The sequence below is a fragment of the Cupressus sempervirens genome, chromosome 9 (genome assembly GCF_028749045.1).
Source record: "Cupressus sempervirens isolate cs-2001-9-10 chromosome 9, ASM2874904v1, whole genome shotgun sequence".
In the NCBI taxonomy this organism is placed as follows: domain Eukaryota; kingdom Viridiplantae; phylum Streptophyta; class Pinopsida; order Cupressales; family Cupressaceae; genus Cupressus; species Cupressus sempervirens.
Window position 1 is genome coordinate 117,537,057 of NC_143126.1, and position 20,889 is coordinate 117,557,945.

The 20,889-nt window shown below is 37.2% G+C and overlaps 1 long non-coding RNA gene across 2 annotated transcripts in view; it reads left to right on the top strand.

The window, feature by feature from the left end:
• LOC149537823 (uncharacterized) overlaps positions 1 to 20,157 on the top strand; it is a 46,256-nt gene extending 26,099 nt beyond the window's left edge. For both annotated transcript variants that reach the window (XR_016355900.1, XR_016355901.1), the window contains exon 8: positions 19,918 to 20,157. This is a non-coding gene — a long non-coding RNA (uncharacterized LOC149537823). The remainder of the gene's footprint in view (positions 1 to 19,917) is intronic.
• The last annotated feature ends 732 nt before the right edge of the window (positions 20,158 to 20,889 follow it).

Consider the following 20,889-nt stretch of genomic DNA (forward strand, 5'->3'; position numbering starts at 1 on the left):
GTCTCTTTGCTGGAGGCTCCTGATGTTCTTTATTTTTCTCAACCTCCAAATTTCTCTTCTTGCTCTTAACTGCTCTTTGTTGTTGGCTACTACCCCCATCTTTCTGGTTGACTGACTCCACTGGACCTTCTTTCTCCGGTTTCATTTTCTCATAAGTAAGACGTACCTTTCAACTTTGTAATTGCCTTAACTTCTCATTGTACCATGACTCAGTCTTCTCATTGTACCATGACTTAGTGTGTAGATCAATTGTCCTTGTAATTGCCTCTAAGGAAGGATCCTGATGATCATCCCAATCCATTGGACCCAATTTTGTTCCATCCATTGTATCATAATCTTCCCTTAGCACATTTTCATCATCTTCCAGCTGATCCGGAATATCAAGGCCTCTCCATCTGATTGCCCCATCATGCCCACTGACAATCTTGAGAAAGTTGGCTTCCTCACTGAAAGTCATCTTGTGCATTGGCCCAAAAATCTTCTATAGTAGGAATATATTTGAATGTGTTTTCGTGAGATGCCTTGGTAAGACCATTAGGATCGAATCCTTGTCTTGCTCTATACCATCCTAGATGATGGCGTTCTAACTCCTTCTCCGTAGCTACAAAGGTGACAGGATTGCAGCAAGTATCATTGCCTATTCCAAATGAGAAGGTAATCCCTGTCTCACCTTTAAGTTTTATCATCTTGTCATAATGCTCAAGTTGCTTGGCCAACTCCATTAAAACTATTCTGTTGGGTGGGTACCTTGGAAGTCTCTTGGGACAAACTGTACTTCTTGCCACTCTAATATATGTGAATTGTGGAAATTAGATGAACCAACTCCCATATTTCTTAACTTTTTCTTCCTCTTCTGATGAGAGCCTCCTAGTAGGTGTCCCTTGTAATATCCTTTCTCCAATTGCATACCTTGAGCCACGGCCATGATTCGGTTGAGAAGCACAATAAGGTCACCATACTCTGATTTGAAATCTAACCTGGTGAGCTTTGACGACATGGTAACTCCCTTCTTGCCCTCGTGTAACCAATTTTGCTTTAGATGAATGAAGTAGGCATCTTGATTATCCTGAAAGAACTTGGTTGTTTGATCCATCATTACCATTGTCATGCTTTTATGCTGGGCAATATTGAACACTTCTTCGACCACTTGTTCGTTGATGTTAGCCAACACTCTCTTCCCTTCATAAAAAACGATGGACTTGGTCACAATATCAAACCGGGATGCACACTCCATTACCAATTCCGGACAAGGCAAGGTAGGAGGGAAAGCTGCTGCGTGTACAATTCTGCTTTTGTAAATCTTTTTCACCATGGGAGATTGTCCTTCCTTCAATCTATCATTCAACTGTACCATATTCACCGTGCCAATATTGGTGTCACTTTTGAGAAGAAGGTGGTCTTAGGCATCATGTCTTCCTTGTCTTTTTTGGTATTCGTTCTCTTTGGGATCTTGCTTGTACTAACATCCACCATCCTAAACACTTATTTTTGCCTTTTCGTTCTAAATGATATGGACTACACTTATAAATCTCCCAACTTCTTTCTATCGATGAAATCTAGCTTATTTCTGCCTCTCCAAATCCTGTCTCTACACTTATAAATGCCTCTCCAGCCTAGGGTGGGACTACCACTTATTTTTGCTTCTTCGTTACCTTAGGATGGACTACATTTATATTTCCCAACATCAATTCTTAGGGTGGTCTAGCTTATTTCTGCTTCTCCAAATGTCCTATCATGAAATCTACACTTAAATCTCCCAACTTCAGCCTATCAATGGAGATGATGAAGTGGTGGATGAATAGTGCAATAAGAAGATAAGGGAAACGAAACAAGCAAGAACAAGGAATAAAATCCGCTTTTAAAACCAATCTTCACCTCTAAAAATGAATGAAAATCTTACCTTAAATCTTCCTTCTACCAACAATCGGGCCTCCTCAAATTCAGATTTGATTTTAGAAATTTCAGTCCTCCTTCAAAATGTGATGCCCTAGCAAATGAATTACTTGCAAAAATCTGCTCCTTTCACCAAATTTCGACCTCCTTGCCAAAATCGCCCAACTAGAAGGAAAAATCGCTGTCCTAGGGCAGAAAAGTTTGCTCCAAATTAGAATTTGGTCCTTCTAAATTTTCCCATGCTTGCAAAAATCAGACCTCAAAGCACCTTGTCTCTCCACCAAACAAAATCGCCCCAGCTGAAGGAAAAAAATCGCTGCCCTAGGAGGAAAATCAGACCTCAAAAATCGTCCAATCTTGCCTAAAATCAGATCTTCACCCACAAATTTGCCTTAGGGCAGAAATCACCCAGCCTCTAGGATGAAATTCGCTGCCCAAAAATGGAAATCCTCAAGTCAAAATTGCTGCCAAACGAGAAATTCGCCTAGCTAGAAGAAATTGCTTAACATCAAGCAAGAGGAGTGGAAATGGAATGAGGAAATAAGAGGGGGAAGCCCCTTCTTATATCCTCCTGTTGACCTCCAGAGTGGGCCGACCTGCCTGGAGGGCAACAAAAACTTAAGTTAAACCCCCCCAAAATGGCCCAGTTTAAATAAAACATGAAAATAACTAGGCTCCATTGCGAAATTAATCCTTTTAATTTCCAGTTTGACCCAGAATTGCAAAATAGAAATAAGGTAAGTCTAGGAGATGTCAAAATTTTCATTTAACAACATTTTGCAATTAAAATATCATTAAAATCAAATGTAGTATGTCAGAATCAATTTTCAATTCCCAATTGCCAATTTCCTCTACCATTTCTAAAATCCTCTAGGCAAAATTTCAATCAAATTAATGAGATTTTGCAATTTAATCCAATTTCAATTTTGCAATACAATCTCAAATTTTTTTAACAAAATAAATCATTTTCCTGGCAATCAAAATTCAAACTCTAAAGTCAGTTTCACTATGAAAAGTTCTTTTCACCGAATTTTTTTTCAAGATTTTCCAAGGCTTGCTCGAAAAAAGGGGGTCCCAAAATTTTTTAGGGCGATGGTGTGAAAACCTCACAACACATAGTCTCTCTAAGGTATAGAGCAAGGCATCTTTGGTTTGTAAAGCTGAAGAAGGCCTTAGGGGAACTGCACTCCCTGAATAAGCAATAGAATCTCCCATGAATCTCATAATAGGTGGGACAGCGAAAGATGAAATGGATCTCCGTCTTGGTGGTGCCCAAAGAACACAAGTGACATGTACGGTCCTCTCTATCAATGTGGTGATTTGTCCGAATACAAAGCCGGTGGGAGCCAACCCTTAAGGAGCCCAGAGAGATACGTAAGGCATGACACTGACGCCGAGACAAATAGGTAGTGGGCACAATAATACCATCCTAGATGACAAAGAAGTGCTTAGCATAGAAGGCCATCTTCGAGCATAGCCCGCCCACAGGGTTACACCATGTCCAACTGATATACTGTCTGTAAATGTCAAGTCTGATGTGCCCGTTCAACTCCTGTTGTGAGGGGAGGAGGTGAGCGGGAGCATTTAGTGAGAACTGGAAGGGGGGAGGTGGTCAATATCGATCTCGATCGAGCTTAGCAATGAAGAAGCCTGCGTAAACCAACAACAAGCTCGGGAGGTCGGGTTAGAGGCCTCTAGACTAACTGAAGAGCAATAGGCCAAGTAAGAGTATTTATGCCGGTCATCCGCAGAGGCTGCAAAACCACGGAGACAGTGAAGAGAGCAGATCTGATAAAAAATGGCAGCCAACCTAAAGGGGTGTGCTCCAAACTCAGCTAGAATAATACCATAGGGGTTGAGCCGATAGCATCTGATAATATGTCGGAGTGACAAGGTCTGGACGTGCTCAATGGAGGCCCAGTTCGAGTGAAGAAGGGATTTCACTTCGAACTTCTTCACGAAGAAACACTAACCTTTTGACCTCCTTGTCAAGGTTACTTCTAATAAAGTGTCAAAACTCCCTCTAAATCTGATATCGTCCTTCTGACCTCCTGGCAGCAAGTTGTGTCATCCTCTTTGTTTCAACAAGTATCCATCAATCTAGGAATGTTATAGTCTAGATATCTGCATAAGGCCTTCCAACCTACATATATGGAAATTCATCCCATGAATCATAGTCCTTTAACTTCTATAATTTTCTGACTAGTAGAGAAACCATCTCAGCATAGTCTACTCCTGAATAAATATGATCAAGATTCTCAAAACCCAACTGAAGCATATCCTCTATTTGCTCCCTCTCTTTGTCCAAGGTTGCATCTAATGAAATGTTAGGCTCCCTATTGATACAGAAAGAATCTCAATCATCAAAGATATTTGCTTCAAGAGCATCACTTTATCTAGCACGATCATCAAAATAGTAATTAGTCCTAGATCAAAACTTCTTTGGAGCTATTGTCATAAGATTGAGTGTTGCACAATATTTGGTAGCATGCCTAATGTAACAATCTTCTTTTCCTACAAAAACATCCCAAGAGATGAAAGAAAAGATCAAGGCAAATAGCTCTTTGTAGTATGTGTAGAAATACAAATAAGAGAGAGACTACAAGGAGTAGATAAATGTAATACTGAAGGATAATAAATACATATCCATACATCAACATCCTTTATAAGTTGCTGCAATGAAGGTCCAAATTATTGGAACTTTGATAGTGTCTCTTCTTTGACATCTTCCTCTATGAATGTTTCAAATAGGAATGGAACATTGGTTATTATTCCTCCCCACAATGCAAAATTCCCACTCAATTTCTTTGTGTTCGAAATTCCCACCAATTGTGCTTTAATCAATCTTATCTTCATACATATTTATCAGTGTATCCGACAATGACTTGAATAGAGATTTTCATTCCAATGTTTGGAATTATGAGGCAGATATATTGTCTTCTATAGTTCTAAAGATCTTCTTGGAAAATAGGGTATTAGGATCCATCCTCATCATTTCAATAAGATCCTTAAGAATTCTTTGTCAATTTGATTCTATTTGCTAATATTTCTCAAGTATTTTCCAATTGCTCTTTCATCACTTCTACTTCATCGTAAATATTCTTTTCTTTCCTAATAAAATTTAATACATCCATTTTGGTCTGGTCACTCTAACCGCAGGTATTTAGGTCTTGACAATCCCCACTCTCCTCTGCATCTCTACTTTCTATATATGCATTTACTCTTCTCAGAGAAATGGTTTAACATTCCCATCATGACCTGCGCAGTTTGTGCACCTAATCAAGTGCTTGCAGTACCATACATAGGCAAGCGAGATGTAGTGGAGGATTATAGAGTTTGTCTTTACAACTTGAAAATCTGTAAACTTGCCAATCAATCCATATTTGTGCAATTTGAATAATAAGTGAATCCTTGAACTTTCGTGAGAAATACACAAATGATTAATGCCTCTCTAATGTTTGACAATTCATCTGATGAGTCATCAATGAGTTTATAGTGTTTTGTATAATGTCCCATTTTTTTATTATTTGGGAGGAATTAATTATAAGGTTATCAATTAAAAAATATATATTACAAGGTAACTTTATAAATTAAATAAAAAAAAGCTTCTAGAGGTTGCTGGAAGAAGCGGAGGAAAAATTAAAAAGGGAGGCCGACCTATCAAAGAAAAAAGAATAAATAGGCATTGAGGGCTCATTGCCTATCATCGAGACTTATTATTGATTTTTTTTTATGTGCGTTGTGGAGCCTAGGGTTTCTGCAAATAGTCACAATTGGCCATTGAGAACGAAAACTCTCAAGTGGTACGCAATTTTGAGGGTGTGAGAGATCATCTGAATTATTGCAGCTGTGGGAAGGATATTTCAGTCCTTTCATTTGTGCTTAATTGCTGATTTGGAGTTTCAGTTGGAGTTGCACTTTCACCCTATCATCTTCAGCAATCAGTCTCCAGTATTTGATCAATCCAGGTTCTTCTTTTCAATTTGTAGTTGCAACAAGTTCTCAATTGTATACAGCCAGTTAGGGTTTCTCTGTAATGTGCTATGTCATAATGTTTTGGTGCTGAAATTTGCCATATCATTTGTAAAAACATTTGGTTTTCATTGAATGAATAATTGGCACTATTATTTCTTTTATTTCAGCAATATATTTTAGCAGTGTGTTAAATCTAGAGTTTGTTTAGTGGCCTATTGGTACGGGTCATTATAGTGGTATCAGAGCGGTTTCCTGCCAGCCTAATAGGGTTACACAGCCAACATTTAATTTAGTTTACAAAGGAACCAACATAACTAAGAATATGGTTGAGAGACATTCTCCAAGCCCATCCAGAAGTGTGCGAGATGATGAGACTTTACAGCAACACGAGAGGCTTCTACAGTCAATAGAGGCAAGTACACAGGCAATGATGGTTATGATGCAACATTTGATTGGAGAAAATAGGAGAAATAATCATGATCAGGATGATAGAAGCATGGCAGGATCACAACATAGGACACGGTCTGGAACAGCGGATAGACCCACATGTCCTACATTTAGAGAAGAAACTCCAGCACGCACACCTGATGCTATGGTAACTGATATTGTAGATGAACTCCGACAAGCAAGGAATGAGTGGGATTCATTACCAGAATATGTACAGGATGGATGGACATTTGATAGGTACCTGAACTATAGAGCTGCCAGGCAGAAGCAAGTAGATAAACACAGTTAGTTGCAACAGGTCACCAACAAGTTGGTATTACCCACATTTGATGGCAGTGGAAAAATGACTGCTCGTGCTTGGATTCATAAGGTGGATACTTTCCTATCTCTGAAGACTATGACAAAAATTGAAGCACTCAAGTATGCCACTTTACACTTAGATGGGGCAGCACATGATTGGTGGACACATGGCATGATAACATTGCAACACAATCAGGTAACCACTTATCAAGAGTTTGTGGATAGATTGATAGAAAGGTTTGATAAAAAAAATCCAGAAGTTTATTTCCGGGAGTTAGCCCAGTTGAGACAGTCAGGAGGTTTAGAACAATTTATCAATGACTTCCAGAAGCTTGCATGATGGTGCCTGACATTTCAGAAAGGAGGCTAGTCATTTTATTCACAGAGGGATTAACTGAACCACTCAAGGGGTGGGTAAAGGCCTTTGATCCTTCTACATTACAGGAAGCCATGAAGAAAGCCCGCAGTATGGAACTTGCAGCTCCAGCAAACCGGTTTAGTTCAAAGGGTTCTTCATCATTTAGAGATAACAAAGGGGAATTCAGCAAGGGTAACGAGAAGGTTAGTGACTCAAAAGACAAGCTAGCTGCACCTTGTGATAAGGAAACATTTAATGACCTGCGTAGGAAGAAGCTATGCTTCTTTTGCAAAGGTCCCTATGAGTTTGGTCATGATTGTCCTATGAAGCCTAAGGGGAAACCCTAACCGGGTGATGTGGGCTTATTATGAAGGTTCAGATTCAGACATCTCAGAGCACCATGATGAGGATCCTGATGAGGTAGAGGGTGAACAAGAGGTAGATAGTGTTGAGAAAAAAGAGGCTCCAAAGATACATTTACAGGAAGCACGTCTGTCTAGTATTCAAAGAGAGGGATCTTTTAGATTTCGAGGAGTCTTGGCAGGACAAAAGATTATTACTCTGTTGGATACAGGTGCCATGCATAATTTCATTGATGCACGATTTGTGGAGAGGCGTGGACTCATTACTGAGGAGTTCGAGGGACTAAAAGTTAAGGTAGCTGATGGATATACTCTTCGTTGTGATAGGATGGTGCGAGATCTACCTTTGCGCCTAAACAACTATGAGTTTAAGGCAAACTATCATGTGGTCAACATGGGTGACATGGACATAGTACTTGGGATGCAATGGCTACATTCTTTGAAGGAGGTTACCCTGAGATTGGAGGATATGGAGATACGATTCGTGGTGGATGGCAGGACTCATGTGCTGAAGGCTATCCGTAATGGTGATGTTAGGACTATCTCATTTAGGCGGTTGGAGAGATTAGCCAGGCATAATAATATAGAATGGGCAGCAATATGTGCCTTGATGCCTACCGAAGGGGAGCAACATAAGGCTGAATATCATCCAGATATTCAAAAATTGAGAATCAAGTATGGGAAGGTATTCAGTGAGATTCCACTAGGCAGGCCACCAGACAAAGGTATTGAGCACATTATCGAGTTGGAGGAAGGTGCTAAGCCTGTCATGATCACACCATACCGGCACCCAAAATGACTCAAAGATGAGATCGAGAGGACCATCAACGAGTTGCTAGCAATGGGACACATCAGACCAAGTAAGTCACCTTTTGCATCTTCTGTTGTTTTGGTAAAAAAGGATGGAACTCTACGAATGTGTATTGATTATAGGGTGTTGAATAAGAAAACTATAAAGAACAAGTATCCCATCCCACGCATCGATGAGCTAATAGATGAATTGCATGGGGCTTGTTATTTCACAAAAATTGATTTGAGATCAGGCTATCACCAGATCAGAGTTCGAGAGTAGGATATTGAAAAAACTGCTTTTAGATGTCATTACGGTCATTTTGAGTTTGTAGTCATGCCTTTTGGTTTGACTAATGCACCTGCCACTTTTCAGTCCACTATGAAAAAGGTCTTTCACCATCAGTTGAGGAAATTTGTGCTAGTGTTCTTTGATGATATTTTGATCTATAGCAGGACATGGCAGGAACATTTAGAGCACTTGGAGATAGTATTAAGCATTTTACAGAGCGAGTCCTTGTATGCCAAGGAGTCTAAATGTGATTTGGGGATGACAAAATTGTTGTATCTTGGACACATCATTAGTGCGGAAGGAGTGCGAATGGATCCTGAAAAGATCCGTGCTATTGTTGATTGGCCACCACCAGAGAACCTTACACAATTAAGAGGGTTCCTTGGTCTATGTGGATTCTATCGCAGGTTTGTTAGTGGCTACTCACGACATGCAACGCCCATGACAGATTTGCTGAAGAAAGGGGCATTTGTATGGACTCGGGAGGCACAGGAGTGTTTTATGCAGTTCAAGGAAATAATGACTACATGCCCAGTATTAGCATTGCCTGATTTCACGAAGCCATTTGAGCTTCAATGTGATGCTTCTGGAGAGGGAGTTGGTGCTGTACTAATGCAGGACAAGCATCCTATAGCTTATGAGAGTAGGAAACTCAGAAGGGCCGAGAGATCATTCAGCATATATGATAAGGAGATGCTGGCCATCATGCATGCCTTGGTTAAATTCAGATAGTATCTTGTGGGCAGCAAATTTTGTATTAAAATTGATCATAATAGTTTGAAGCACTTTTTGGGACAGTGGGACCTGAATGATCGTCAGCAGAAGTGGGTGAGTAAGTTACAGGCATATGATTTTGATATCACATATGTTAAGGGGACACAGAATATTGTAGCAGATGCTTTATCCTGTAGGCCACACCTCACTTCTATGATTCAGATATCAGAGGATTGGCGACTTATGCCAAAGACATGTGGGCCTGTTCTATAGTGGAGGGGACAACAATCGACACCAGATACACTCTCATAGATGATTTGATCATTTACAAGAACAGGATTTACTTAGTCCCAGGATCGAAAGTGAAGCAGTTGATTTTGAGAGCATTCCATAATTCACCTACAGCAGGCCATCCTGGGTATTTCAAGACTTATAGGTTAGTACGGGAACGATTCACTTGGAAGGGACTTAAGGTTGATGTTTTGCAGTATGTGCGTGAGTGTCATGTTTGCCAGCAGAACAAACAAGAGCACACTTATCCAGCAGGGCTCCTACAGCCACTTCCTATTCCTGACAGGAAGTGGGAGTGCATCTCTATGGATTTTATTACGGGCTTGCCTAGGGCCCAGGGGCGTGATTGTATCTATGTGGTGGTGGATAGGCTGACAAAATATGCTCCTTTCTTCCCTATCGCTACTACATACTCAGCAACTCAGGTGGCAGAGGTCTTCTTCAGGGAGATTTTTAGATTACACGGGTTACCTCGGAGCATTGTGAGTGACAGGGACAGCCGCTTTATGAGTCACTTTTGGCAGGAGATATTTCGGTTGTTTGGCACTGAGCTTACACCTAGTACCAGTTATCACCCACAGACTGATGGTCAAATAGAGATTGTAAACAAATGGGTGGAAGGGTATTTGAGGAATTATGTGGCAGATCAACAACGAGCTTGGGTCAGATGGATATATCTCTGTGAGTATTGTTACAATACTACATATCATATGACTATACAAATGACACCCTTCATGGCACTTTACGGTTATGAGGCACCTAGTTTCTTAGATTTGTTGTTGGGAGATAGTCGAGTACCCCGTGCAGGTGAACTATTACAGGAAAGTAAGGATATAGTTGCTACTCTCAAAAACAACATTGCTAGAGCTCAGAACCAGCAAAAACAGTATGCAAACAAGAAGAGGATTGAGCGTAGTTTTGAGGTAAATGATATGGTTTACCTCATGTTGCAGCCATATAAGCAGTCCACTCTCAAGAAGAGTGGTACAGAGAAACTCAAGCCACGCTATTATGGACCATTCAAGATCATCAAACGAATCGGTGAGGTGGCTTATGAGTTGGAGCTTCCCACAGATAGTCGAGTGCACAATGTGTTTCATGTATCACGCCTCAAAAAGGCATTGGGTCAGAATGTGATGTCTTCTGCAGTATTACCTCCCTTGAATGATGAAGGGAAATTGATCTTAGTGCCAGAATTCATTCTGGATAGTAGAGAGAAGCAGCTTTGCAGGAGAGTAATCAAAGAGTATCTAGTTAAGTGGAAAGATTTGCCTATTGAAGATGCTACTTGGGAGGGAGAAGTGATTTTGCAGCATCCAGCATTAAGATTGCTTGAGGCCAAGCAATTTTAGGAGGGGCAGACCTATAATGTCCCATTTTTATTATTATTTGGGAGGAATTAATTATAAGGTTATCAATTAAAAAATATATATTACAAGGTAACTTTATAAATTAAATAAAAAAAAGCTTCTAGAGGTTGCTGGAAGAAGCGGAGGAAAAATTAAAAAGGGAGGCCGACCTATCAAAGAAAAAAGAATAAATAGGCATTGAGGGCTCATTGCCTATCATCGAGACTTATTATTGATTTTTTCTTATGTGCGTTGTGGAGCCTAGGGTTTTTGCAAATAGTCACAATTGGCCATTGAGAACGAAAACTCTCAATTGGTACGCAATTTTGAGGGTGTGAGAGATCAGCTGAATTATTGCAGCTGTGGGAAGGATATTTCAGTCCTTTCATTTGTGCTTAATTGCTGATTTGGAGTTTCAGTTGGAGTTGCACTTTCACCCTATCATCTTCAGCAATCAGTCTCCAGTATTTGATCAATCCAGGTTCTTCTTTTCAATCTGTAGTTGCAACAAGTTCTCAATTGTATACAGCCAGTTAGGGTTTCTCTGTAATGTGCTATGTCATAATGTTTTGGTGCTGAAATTTGCCATATCATTTGTAAAAACATTTGGTTTTCATTGAATGAATACATTGGCACTATTATTTCTTTTATTTCAGCAATATATTTTAGCAGTGTGTTAAATCTAGAGTTTGTTTAGTGGCCTATTGGTACGGGTCATTACATTTTGAGCCACCTTTTCATCTTTCTTCAATGACAGTCAAGTATGGGTGCCATAGACTGTTATGGTGAATCGATAATGAGATGTATCGTACTTCTGACATGTTGTGTCCATTGATGATTAGCCAAATCCTTTATATTGAGCTTCTATTGTTAAGATACCAGTCAATCGGTATTGAGATTCGCTATCTCATCTTCATGCAAAGTCATAAGTTTTTCACACTTTGTATGTCATGTACCAAGTAACATTTGTAATTAGATTGGCCCATGATATTATAATTTATCGATGATGTAGGGCGTTCATCAAAACTTGAGTTGGAATATGTGATACGCAATATCGCGCCCGATATTTTGCAATATTTCAGTGTCTTTACAAGGGATCTCATAAATTTGATTGTGAAAATTATTCTTCTCAGGATTGTAACCTGCATCTGATTTTGTGATTCTTATATTGTTAGCAAAAGTCTTAGCTTTTATAAGATCTTTTTCCTATGATAGAACTCATCATTTTGGCAGCGACATATCTTATCATGGTGCTCGGTGACTTACAGAAAACTTGATCTATGTTTCTGATTTATTTTCTTTCGATGCCATTCATTGGTAGTGATGTATTCAATGATACCCTTTTATGATTCCTTTCATTCCTTAGTCTTTTTCTCCCAATAGTGAGCATTCCATATACTAATATTGTATCAGATATATGCTACACAGTACACACAAATGATAAATGTCTTCAATCAATTCTGACTATATACTGCATAATAAACAACTACATAAGTCTCAGACTGACTGAATCAGATATACAATAATGATCAGATGATATTTTTATCATCCACCCTGCAACACTAGTCTCTCAAACATAAATACTACCACAACTGAATGATTGGAGATCTTAGTCTTCAAATGAATGGTTGCTAAACATCAGATGTCGGTCCTATGACAAACTAGAATAACCACAATCTTTCTTTCTGTTAAAAATCCAGAAGACATGGTTACATGGTGACTTAAGTGTCGAGAAAAGGAATTTCCACTGTTGAACATACTCATTGCTGCTAACACATTCCAGAGATACGAGAAACAATGCTACAGGATCTCATTCCTTGCAAAGAGGTGCTGTTACACTCCCTTGAGCGACACACAAACATAACGGTCACCCAAACAGTCACAAATGCATGAGCCATAATGAAGACGAAAATTATGTCAATGATGACCCTTAGAATTCCATCAACAATAAAGGAGTTCTTCAAAACGCATTATTGATTCCTCAACAAACAAGTGTGTGCATTCCACATGATCGTTGTCTCTGATTTTCATACATTGCAACCTGCTCTGATACCATGTTAAAATTCAAATATCAGATTTTATCTGTGAGTGAAGAAATCTTTACTTCTTTGATTTATATATATCTCTAGGTTCTTTTATAGAAAAGATTTAGCACTGATATTTCAATCTGTTTACAGTATTTTAAACAGAACACAATATATAATATACTCTGCTGTACTCTATTATTTACACTGTTATTTTAATCTGCCAAACTCTGTTATTTATAATATTATTAACACTTCCAAACTCTGCAATTTATATTGGCTGAAGACTATTGTTACATATGTGTTCTCTGTAAGTTTATATAAACTGCAAGTGATGGTCATTGTATTTATGTCCGACTTGGGAGTCATGTCCGTGATGGGAGTGACTCCACCATGGAGTCATGTTCCATCGGGAATGTGGCTCCACGTCACAACCTTTCAAACACTATTTGCCTTTGGAGACCGTCAACTAATTTGATGATTAGTTTAACATTGAACAGTCAATCAATCATATATTCTATTATTATTATTTGCACAGTACATGATATATATATATATATGACTTCAATATGCAATAATAATAAAAAATGAAAATGGTAGTTATATATTACATAAATATATAATATATTTTCTATAATATTTTATCTGACTGAACTATACATTAACAGGCCTCACCTGGCTACTCTGGCATACAACTAGTAAAAACTGCGATCATGAAAGAGAAAATTACATTAAACAGACCAGAAATCTGGCTGTATGACAGAAGGGCAGAATAGACATGAAGAAAGAAGCCGCAGTGCTAAAGGGCTCTAGTTAAACTTGAATACCATTCTGGCCAGCCTAGAAATAATCTAAAGTTTTCCCCTTGTTGCCCTGCAGAAATAGGTCCTCATTGTTGTGGTAGAAGAACGTTCATTGGGGCATAGTCATCATTAGACAAAATTTGAACAGAGTCCAAGCTTTTGTCATTTTATCCTCAAGCTCTTCTCTAGGGAGGTTAAATATGTCACCCAAAGGGGCCTTTATAGAATCAAAATCAATTTCTTCTAGTGCCTGATAGACCGCAAACACATTTTGTTTATACACCAACTTGCTGGCAACAAGATGGAGCCATTCCAGAAAAGAGACAATCTGTAAGAGGTGAGCGAGCATAGATTGATAAATCTGTCTGCCATACATGTGTGTTCCTTCATGACATTTATTGAGGATTAAGAATATTGCCTCCCAGGTTCCGTTATCGTCCAATTGGAATAATCTACGACATTGATCCCAGAGAGTTTGCTCCAAGCAGTTGCAGGTAACTCCAAAGACAACGGTCATGCTGATAAGAACAAGAATTGCCCAAAGATGAAGTAGAGAGTCCAAGGATGAGAGCCAAAAAGCAGCAAAGAGGGAATCCTAGAAGACTGCCAGAGAATCACTACAAATGGCCTTAAGTGGTATCTCTCTCTTGAGGACAATGAGACACACAGAACTCAGTTATCAATCACTTCATCATTTCTATTCATTGATTCAGATAACCAATGAATAGAAATCCAAATTAGGACCACATGCTTGTGGAATTCGTTGATTTGTGAGTGAATTGAGAGGGTGTATAAGTCATTCACAGACTTCAAGACCGGCTTCTTTCTCAATGAGCTTCTGAAACATTAGTTAGAGGCTACAAAACTCTATTGGTTGGTCACTTGGTGGACTGTCAGCTTGTGTACTAGGGGTTCAAATTGTACCAAACGAAACTGTAAATCGTGCTACATATAGGGAGAACTTGTCTTGCCGAGTTTTTGCTTAGTTGTTTTGCCGAGCCAACTAATGATAATAAATTTCCACAATCCATGAATTGTTACTGTTATGTTTCTGGAAATGATTGTTTGCAAGTTTTTTAGCCTCAACGTTGTGGATCATACTCCATGATCTATCATCAGGAGAGATAATTTAATAGAGTTTAAGAATGCAGGGTTAGCCTTGGCTAGTCGGCGCCAAGTCAGAGTTTAGGAACTATGGTTCTAATCAAGTAGTTGCAGTTATTGTTATCCATCTCTGCTTCTGGAAATGACTCTGTCAGTTTTTTAGCATCAACAGTTTTTTTTCCATTCTCCATGATCTATCATCAGGAAGAGAGAGTTCAATAGAGTTTAAGAATTCAGGGTTAGCCTTGTCTTGTCCACGCTGAGTCCGAGTCTAGGAACTATGGTTCTAATCAAGTAGTCTGTGGTTTTTTAATCCATTTCTCTTCGAAATATTGTTTAAGTAACTTTTTTTTTCAAATATCCCACTTTTAGATTATTATCATAATTCATTCATATATCTTCATATGCCATGCACAATTGCACTTATGCTGTAGTTCTATCCTGTTTCCACTGGTCTAAAATGCAAAGACAACAAAGCCTATCAACACAATTCTCTGAGTGTTTTCCACATTAGTTATGCACATTCGATGCACTGAGCTAGTTTGTAGCCAGGGTATTAGCATTTTTAGGGTTTTATATCTTCTGTTACGTGCTCTTTTTATGATAAAATGCAGAACTGAATCTGAATTCCGGGAGGAGATTGAGTGTGGGCAATGATTGTTGAACTGTTTCTTCTTATAATAGATTTAGTGATGACAAAACTCAAGATTTGGTGATGACAAAACTCAATTCACAACCCATATGTAGTAGAGATCTTATGCATCCCATTCTTTCAGAGCTGAATGTATTGCATCATGCCATCATCATTTTTTCATGCATCACATTTTTTGTATGGAAGGTACATAACTAATCTTAACACTTGTGTGCTTCTTGTTTACATTGCATGCATAGACACATAAATAAGATGATCTGTTGTTCTGTACTGTCCACTTGATTTTGAATACATCTTTATGCGCAAATTTTTGTTACAAGAACAGCTTCAAGGGGTTGCCATCCTTGAACTATTCTTTCTACCAAATTTATGACTTGCCATCTTCACTAGTGTGCAATACAATCTTTCTGATTTTTGAACTAATTCAACAAATGTCTATTATAGTCAAGAAAGCCCATATTTTATTTCAAAATAATGCATAGACCATTTTTTCCTCATGCAAGTAGAGTCTCTATATTTGTGGCGTGACACAGTTATCTATCCCTTGAACATCGTTAACCATTTCTGCAACATAAGTATATGCTTGAATGTGTCTCGTATGAACAATGCTAGGCATAATCACAGTTAATTAGACATCATAATGTCAGAGGTACTGGTAATGAAGACAGATAGCCCTCAAACTTAATGTGACAACCACAATCTCAGTTTTTAAAAGCAGGGGACATTTAAAATTGAATTGCGAAAATTCTTTGTTGGAAGAATAGTCAACAAAACAATGATGCCGTTTGAAATGCTTTTACTAGTTGGGGGAATTCTGTCTGCAGAAACAAGCAAACTGAAACAATTGAGACATGTAGTGCATAAAAAATGGGTTACAGATATGTCCAATGCATCACTTCTGACCAATGTACCTCAAAATGACATGTCAGACCTAGAGAAACCTTACGATCCGTGAACACTCAGCCACAGGAAAGGACACTGCCTCTGGCACAAGAATCAGTGAGAAAAACCTGGACTCAGAATTGCATGGATGTTAGAATTGTCAGATTGTTAAACTGATGATGCCGTTTGGTTTTGATTTTATGTTTAGATGCTGAATATATTATTGGCTGTGATCCTAGTAATTTAATATCAGCAGCACAGTTAAAAGCTAGTGAAGAATATGCAAGATACTTACTAAAGCATATAAATGGGATATATTCCTCTTTAGCAGGGATAGCTCTAACTACATTGCCAGTATGCAACTGATTTGTCTACTGGTGTGCTGGTCCCTGTCAGTCTTATATGGAATTTAAACTTTGACATGCTTTACAAGAAGCAGCCAGTCTTACCTCATGGCTATCATAGTTCAGGTAGACATTAGTTTTCTCCTTGTCCTTTGACAATCCTCTGTGAATTCTTATCATTCATATATAGGTATGTGTTGACAAATACACCAAATCTCCTGGCAATCTTACTAGCAGCACTTTTGTTTGTTGAAAATCTGTGAATAGCCATTCTTTTGTTTTGAGGTATATTTTTTCATTTGCCATATTCTTTGCTAGTGTTTTTTCCCCTAGTAATCTACTGATAGGACCCTAAACCCCCCAAAATATCGTTCATTCTAAAATTTATGGTAAATAAAAACTTAATGTGACAACTTACTATGTTGTTAGCCCTTTGAATGCAGTAGACTATATAATCATTAATTATGAATCACAAATTTTAATTTTTACTTTATTTAGTTTTTAGTTTATTTATTGTATGGCTAGTTTTATTGCAATTGGGAGATTAATACTATCTAATGACTCCTAACGAAAAGAGGCAGTGTGTAGTTTTTTAAAATATGTCTTCCAAGCAAGCACTCCCTAATTCCAACTTCATGCGTTAATCGCATGCTATGGACCCTTACTTTTGGTATTTTCAATTAAGGTTGTTAAACTTCAGTCTGAACCATGCAATTTTGAGTTCACTGTTTGCTGATTTTGTATCACCTCCCTAACTGAGTTTGACGTCTGGTTAACTGGTTGATGTGTCAGGTAAACACCAGATGCTGCATTAGATTTAGGATTTTCTAATGGTTTTATTTTGTATATATCATGCATTATAATGCAAGTTCTACAATCAATGAGCAAGCGATTATTCATTCAACAGCTCTATTTTTGCTTGGTTTTCTGATCCGCAATTTGGCTTTTTTTTAAGCAAGATTTGCATTTTATATTGCAGATTTAGCTGCAAAATTTTACACCCCAAGTGTACTTCCCAATTTTTTAATCAAAAGAAAATTACAAAGTTTGCAAGACGGTCCAATCTAATCTGCCCTTAAAGACAACAATTGCAAAGAGGTAAACACAATCCTAGAGATATGTTTGCACTCCTCTTAGGCTCAATCATCACTGTTACCTATCACTGATTTGCCATCCAAATACTAGAGACACATTGCATAGAAAAACCTGCAAGTGCACCTCTCTTGAGGAATTTTCCAGTGAAGCACCTTCACATGACCCAAATATTGAGCAACTTCAATGTCTTCAACCATACTGCAACCAACTTCACGAAAAATGCTTAAAATTGACTGCAAATGAGGAAAGATTGATAGGTAGGAGGAGAACCATCCTAACAGTTGTAACAATAAAATCTTGAGAGCCCTTTTTAGCTTGAGAATCAATATAATTTTGTAGCCAAAACCAGATCACTCAAACCTGCAGGTCTGACACCTTGCTAAGGCATGCACATAGACTGTTACTTAACCAGGGTCGACTTTGACAAAAGCAAGTTGCCTGCCGGTAAGAATCAACAGGAGATAGCATCAAATTTCTTAGCAAGTTCAAAGGAGCTACTTGCATAAAGCACTTGAACCAACGACTTCAGAATAGGTACTCTCCTGGCAGAAACGACAATTAACTCAATAGATGAAATTGGAACATTACCTTAATGACCTTGTTAGCCTTAGACCAAGCAATATTGAGAACACTCAAAATTTTATTTCACAGTTCAAAAGGATACGTCTACAACTATTAAACTAAATTTTTGAAAAAACATGTACACTAGTTATCAATGTACAATAAGAATTGGATTCCACTACTTTATTTTACCCAATATTCTGCTAGGCACACCCCATGCCTTTAATTGATGGGTTTGTTGGGATGCTTATATAGTACATAGAAAATTAATTTAGATAGGCACACTTAAGTCTTCTTCATTGCATGTATATTTTGGAAACCAACATACAATGATTGAAAAGGCCTTACGTAGTATAAATTATGTAAGAAAACACAGATAGAAAATGGGGAAGGTCAAATGTGATGATTGGAAAAGGGGGGCATATTGAACTTGAGGTTAGTAGGCATATATTCCTTGGTGATTTCAACAAATTCACTTGAGTCTACCATCTTTGGTGGAATAATAAAGTGTATGATATCTTTCTTGATTTTAAGGCCTTTGGGGAGAAACAATTGATAGGGGGTCATTCATAAGGAATACATAAATCATTTTTCTGAGGCCTTTTCTATTGATGTTCAACACATAATTCTCTTACAATTAAAAAAATTGTGTATATTAGGTCAAGTTTCATGAGTCGGTCTCGATTCTTGCTGCAAAAGTATTGGGCTAGGGCCATAAATTGCCTTAATTAGAAGTCATTAGTACTTTAGCGATCACTTTATCTCCTTGGACTACTAAGAAATCTATAATTCATATTGAATATACTATTTTGGCTCTCCTATGTGGTATAATATTCCCCTGGTTTTGTTTATTACTTAGGAGTTCAGTTCTATTTTCGGACAATAAGTGTAACCTTGTTCCTTAGGGTTTAAAGTTCTCAAAGAGGTTGCTCTCCTCTTGCAATTCATGTATATTTATAAATGGACTTCCATTGCATTTCTTACTTAGGCATTGTAGTTCTACTTTTGGACAATAATTGTAACCTTGTTCCTTGGGATTCAAAGTTTCCAAAGAGGTTGATGCTCTCCTCTTTTCATCATGTATATTGGTAAATGAGGCTCCATTGCATTTTTTAAGACTCATGAATAATCTATTGTTCATCGTATTTTGGATATTTGTCACTTCCTTTTGAGCAAATAGGTTTCCTTAAATAGTTTTAAGGAAATTATTTTGAGGTAGATTTTCCCAAGAATAAGTCTTATTGTTCTCCATTACCCTAGTTGTCTCCATATACCATTTGTGAAATATCACTTCAATAAGTATTCCCTTTGATGTCTGAGGCTTTTAGTTTGAAAGTAAAAAGGGAAAATTACGAAAATTACTAATAGATGTATGCAAGTTCATAAAAATTTCCCAAAAAAAAAAAAAAAAAAAAAAAAAAAAAAAAAAAAAAAAAAAAAAAAAAAAAAAAAAAAAAAAAAAAAACAATTAGTGTTAAATAGAAAACACTAATTCTTAGTTTCCTTAGAAGTAGTCTAAAATGCTAAATATCTTCTACAATTCTCTTAATTTTATTTTCTATGTTGTCTTCTGCAAATGTCTTTGTATTTATTTTATTTGTATGCCTTGTTTGTAATTAATAAAAATATTATTGTTTTGGAATGTTTTGAATTAAATATGGTTGATGATTCTATTTGGACAGACTTCTGTGAAGGATATATGAAGAATGGATTGCAAATTTCAGTTGTGTTTAACATCTACCATTTAAAATGTTGTAAGTTATGTTTTTTGATTAAGCCTTAGAAGTTGGGTCTCACTTTTGGCCAAAAAGTGGAAGTGTTTTTCCTGTTTTTGAAATTTATTGTTAGTTGATGTCAAAATTTGAGGTATTTAGAGATTGAATATTAAAAAACTCCAGAAATAAAATTTTTAGTGTTCAGAATCTAGTTTTTGAATATGTAATTTATTTGTGCACCCATATGATAGATTATTTTTTTGGTATGGATCTTTAAAAACCACTTTTTCAAAATGCCTGTTTTAGGACCATACCATGCTCGTGTACGGACACCATAATTTGACACAAATAAATGAATTTTTGCAAATCCTTTTAAAGGGAGTTACCTAATACACCTAAGATTGATGACAATATTTTTTCTTAATTTTTTTATTATTAATTATTAATTGGCTATAAAGGTAAATTTTAAAACCTCTCGTGTACAGACCACATAATTTGATCAAAATCTCACTTTTTTCAAAAAAGAAATCATTAATAGGTGATTTTTTCATGGAAAACATCTATAGATTTGAAATCAAGCAATAGAGATGATGATTATGAGAGCATTTGGAACTAACGTATGACCTAGAACATTAATTATGGAGTGTTAAAAGCAACTAAGAGTAAGAGAGTCAACATGAATACTATTGGAAATTGATAAACACTTTTTTCAAGTTGAACAGTAGGATAGGAGGGGAATCTTGGAGACAAATTTTTATTTGAAATAGATAGTACATGATTTAATCAACAATACAATGTTATACTTTTTTTTTTTGGAAATTTTAATTTTGTTATCGTAGCCACTATTAGAGGAACTCGTCTAAATTTGATATCAGAGAATTGTCAAATTAATTGTAATTAATGTTAAAGAAATCATCTAGAGATTCTTTGGAAAATATA